At 46.9% G+C, this 4,780-nt stretch overlaps 1 non-coding gene across 1 annotated transcript; it reads left to right on the forward strand.

Moving 5' to 3' along the window:
• The first annotated feature begins 4,090 nt into the window (after positions 1 to 4,090).
• Positions 4,091 to 4,197, forward strand: LOC143380881 (U6 spliceosomal RNA). Its single transcript, XR_013088750.1, has one exon. It is a non-coding gene; the product is annotated as a U6 spliceosomal RNA (small nuclear RNA).
• Positions 4,198 to 4,780: the final 583 nt, after the last annotated feature.

Genomic DNA, 4,780 nt, shown 5'->3' on the forward strand with positions numbered 1-4,780 from the left:
GGATTTGCCCAAAGCCACGTGGTGGTTGGAGGAGGGTTGGTGCCTGAGTTCAGGATGCTCACTGCACTCTCCCTGGAACCCTGCAACACACCTCTTTGTGTGCTCCAGAAGCACTTGGTGACCGGGGGACTGACCCTCATTTTCACCCACCGTCAGTGAGATGCCGGGGGAGGGGGAGACCCAGGATCTGGAGGCACAGTTCAGGGTTGTGTTGCACCCAGACCTTTACAAGCCACGTGATTTAGATGAGGAAGATGTTCTGAGCCCAGTTTCCTCTGAGCAGGGAGAGTAAGAACGCCTGTTCTCAAGGCAGGTCTGAGATTTAAATGAGATGATTGTGTCATGAGCCAGCATGGCCCTTGCTACACCCACGGTGTTGGACAGTTTGAAGTTCCTTCCGTTGTCCTCAGTCACACTTGGCTTTAGAAACTCAAAGGAGTCAGATAAAATCCTGCCTTTCTTTACATAGGGAATAGTGCCTTTGTTTCTTGATATTTCAAAATTTTGGACGTTATTTTGACAAAGTAAGGCATGGCCTTGGCTCGTGCGTTCACTTTCATTGGGATGTGGGTCACACCTGGGTGGGAAGCTCCCGGTTCAGCTGTCCACGCACTGAGTAGAGAGCTCTCATCTTTTCTTTCAGCTGTTTTTGGTGGAGAGCACATCTGGCTTTCTCAGTACAGTAGGTCCCACCTCTGGGGGATTCCTGGTCTGTGCTGTCCACTCTCGACCACTTGACCTCCACTGTTTTTCCTTTCGGTCACTTGTGAGGGCTACAAGGGTGTTTACCAAGGTGAGTGGCTTGGGTCCGAGTATTTCAGACTCTGAGACGATGCCTAAGTTTGGGGAAAATCTGTAAGAAGTTCCTCCTTACAATAGAAATGTTTCTATTTCACCAACGGGACACCTGCGGAGTGGAGGGTATCTTAGAAGTGGACACCTGTGCAGGCAGGGGCAGCCTCTTGGTGCTGCCATCTCTACGTATGGTAGTCGGGACCTTCCAGTGGATCTAATTAGATTCTCAGAGTGGTTCTTGAGTCGGTGAGATTCCTTCACTCAACAGAGATACACTGCCAGCAAACCACAGGAGCCCCCCAACGGGTGAGAGAGGACACTGCTGTACGGTTCCAAGGAGGGCGGGCCAGTTAAGTGATAAAGTCCTGGTGGTGAGTGAGCTTGCGTGGACTTGGAGGAGAGGTGGGGTTGAGGGCAGATGGGGCAGGGAGGGGCTCGCAGAACGAAGAAAGAGCCGCGTGGTCCAGGGGAAGGCTGTGAAGGAATCCAGCCTTCCTTCCTGGCCTGTCCTCACTGCATGCTGACCAGAGGGTATTTGAGATAGAGCTGCCACCTCGTGCTGCCCAGAGGAGAATGAGGTGGGAGTAAGTGCCCCTGAGAGAGATGGCCGTGAGCTGAGCCAGAGCAGAGCAGGCTGGTGGCAGGTCTGGGCCACCGAGACACGTCACAGGTCCCTTATGGAAAGGGCAGCGTAGAAGGGGGGCCGTGTGGTTCATGCTCATGGAGAACCGGGGGACGCCTGGCCCTTCCTGCCCACGTGGCCAGGCGTCCCCTGGTGAGTGAGGGTGTCTACCTGGTGGCCTAGAGAGCTTCCCAGGGCCTCTGCCTTGTTCTTTGACAAGGATTTAAATTTTTCAAAAATATGTGTTTTCTCCTTCTAAGGACTCCCCCGTGATAAGAAGGGAGGGGACAGTCATGGCTCACACCCAGCGGTGATCCTTTGGTGCTCTGCTCTTTGCTTGTTAGTGCATTTTCTTGAGTATCGGTCCTGAGCTGGGACTGGGGTTCAGAGGAGGCTGGAGCCAGTCCCTGTTCTCTGAGGATCTCTCAGCCCAAATGGAAGAGGTGATCCGGTGATTGTAATGCAGGGTGTGAGTCCAGAGGGCAGATGGACACAGAGGAAGAGGGGTGCCGTTAGTCTCATCCCTGGCTGTCAGGGAAGCTGCACAGACCACGTCCTGGGATATAAAGGATGCGTTGAAATTCACTTATTGGGAAGGAGGAAGTGGCTGAGCAGGTCGGGAGACGCGGGCCGTGTTGCACGAGGGCAGACAGTGATTGTGGACATAGTGACTGGAGCAGTTTAGCTATTGCAGTGTTTCCAGATCAAACACAGGAGGCTGATAAAGTGAAGTTCAGAGAGATGATGCCTATATTTTGGCCTGGTTGCTGATCAAAAAGTCAAATGGAATTGGGCGTTCTGCATTTTTGTTTGCTAAATCTGCAAGCATCAGACCAGAGCATCAGCAGGTGACACCACGTTATGAAGTTCTCTGGAAAGTCTTTGAAAGCTGGAGAGTTTCCGCTCTAATTTTGTGGGGTCATCTTGGAGAGTTTTTCAACTGAGAAGTGATATAATCAGATCGCTGTTTGAGAAATATTACTCTGGCCCTGTGGAGGATAATGTAGAAAAGGGAGAAAGAGATGCAAGGAAATTCATTTAAAAGGGAAGGAAATGGAATTCTGAACAAAGGCGACCACTGCAGGATCCTCAGGGACAGCCGGAGATATTTTGGAGAGAGAGCAGGAGGACTTTCTGAGCAGGGGAGTACTGAGGGCACATGTTTGTACTGATGCCTTTCTAATTATGGGTTCAGAAATATTTGTCCTTGAAAGCTTATGACCTTCGGATCATTTGCTGATCATAAAGACTTTGGATAGGGGATTCTCTGGAGACGGGGATTCTTTGCCATGGACCATATAACTCAGGTCTTCCTGTCTTTCAAACACAAACCCTGGCTAAACTCTGAGCCAGATAATCATGTCTTGATTAAGTGGCCAAGTGCACGCTAGGTGCAGGTGGAAACAGTTAGTGCTATAACATTAGAAGAGCCCATAAAAAAGAAGGTCTTCCATACTTTCTTAGGAGAGATTTATTTTTCCAAAGAAAGTGTATATTTTGGAAAGAGAGAGATTGTTTACTTCTGGAATTAAATACATCTCCAGGGTTACAGAAAGTATTTGGATTCTTAAGACATGTTGTGAAGAATTCACAAAATCCTGCTAGAAGAGACCCTTTGGTTGCTGTTCCTATTACAGTTGGGGAAATTGCAGCCCAGAGAAGAAAGATGACCTGTCCCAGGTGACGGCACTTGGATGAGCGTAGAGGACACACGGTCCCTGTTCAGGAGCAACGTGACTGACGGAGTCTCAGGTTTTCTCTAAATACTTGGAGTCTGGAAACACAGTGCCATTTATTTTTTCCTCTGTATCTACTAAGCTCCAAAGAATGTTTCCGTGAGATTTTTTCAATCTGAGCTCAAATATTAATACAAGCTTCTTTTTCAAAAAAGGGGATTTTGTGAAATGGTGTCATTTAGGAATAACCACTTCTTCATTTCCTGGACAGCCCCCTTGAAACGCACGATGCAGCCGGAATCCTGATGCTTTTCAAAGTTTTCAGAGCTTGGAATAAGAAACGGTTATACAAACAGGAAATAACGGCTATTTGTTGAATGTGCTTTCAGTTGGATTCTGATATTTTGGCTAAGGCAAACTTTCCTTTCAATAGACAGATCAACTTGCAAGGCTGAGTTGCATTTGAAAAGACTAAAGTAAAAAGTGCTCTGTTTACATTTCAAGGATGAAGTGGTCCGTCTTTCCTTGCTGGACAGCTCAGGAATGCCCGGGACCACTGCCTGCCATGGCCCCACTGACTCCAGGGAGAGGGTTGTTGCTGACGGGGCCAGGTGACGATTTCCCTTAGTTCCCTATAACAGACTCGCCAAACTCCCTCCTTAGCAAGGAGCCACTACAACCAAACAGGTCCTGAGCTTGGAGTTACCTGCTCTACATTCAATCCTCACGAACAATTTGGCTTTATTTCTAATACTACAATGTCCTGGTATGGAGAACTTCTTTCTTTCTCTTCCTGTGGGTAGCACCTTCCAGCCCTCACCAGAGGAAAGGGTGAAAGAAGAAGGGGCATGGTTGTGGAGGGAGGAGGACTGGGGCCACTTTCACTGTCACCACTTCTGAATAGCACACCTTTCCTGACAAGCCCTGGTCCTGCTGCTCTTTGGTCACAAGAATCTTGTTTATGAAACATTATGTGCTAATCAAAAAGGAAGGCATAGTACTCGCTTCAGCAGCACATATACTAAAATTGGAACGATACAGAGAAGATCAGCATGGTCCCTGCGCAAGGATGACATGCAAATTTGTGAAGCCTTCCATATTTTTAAAATGGCTGGGAATACATATCACGTCTCAATAATAACTCTGAATGTTAATGGACTAAACTTACCAATCAAAAGAAGGTTTGGCAGATTGAATTAAAAAAAACCAATATGCTGCCTCCAAGAGACTCTTAGGAAAAGATATCCACAGACGACAGTGAAGGTTTGGGAACTGTCATACAACTCATAGACTGTGGAAGCCAGCAGGGGTTTCCAACCTCATACCAAATAAAGTAGACTTTAAGCCAAATTTAATCAAAAGGAATAAAGAAGGAGATTTCATACTGCTTAAGGGAAACGTTCATCAACAAGACATAACAGTTAACAGCCTAGATGCCCTTCAATAGATGAATGGATAAAAAAAAAAATGTGGTATCTATACACAATGGAGTACTACGCAGCACTAAAAAATGATAAAATCATAGAATTTGCAGGGAAATGGATGGCATTAGAGCAGATTATGCTAAGCGAAGCTAGCCAATTCTTAAAAAACAAATGCCAAATGTCTTCTTTGATATAAAGAGAGCAACTAAGAACAGAACAGGGAGGAAGAGCATGAGGAAAAGATTAACATTAAACAAAGACGA

This window comes from Callospermophilus lateralis, chromosome 14 (genome assembly GCF_048772815.1).
Source record: "Callospermophilus lateralis isolate mCalLat2 chromosome 14, mCalLat2.hap1, whole genome shotgun sequence".
Taxonomy (NCBI): domain Eukaryota; kingdom Metazoa; phylum Chordata; class Mammalia; order Rodentia; family Sciuridae; genus Callospermophilus; species Callospermophilus lateralis.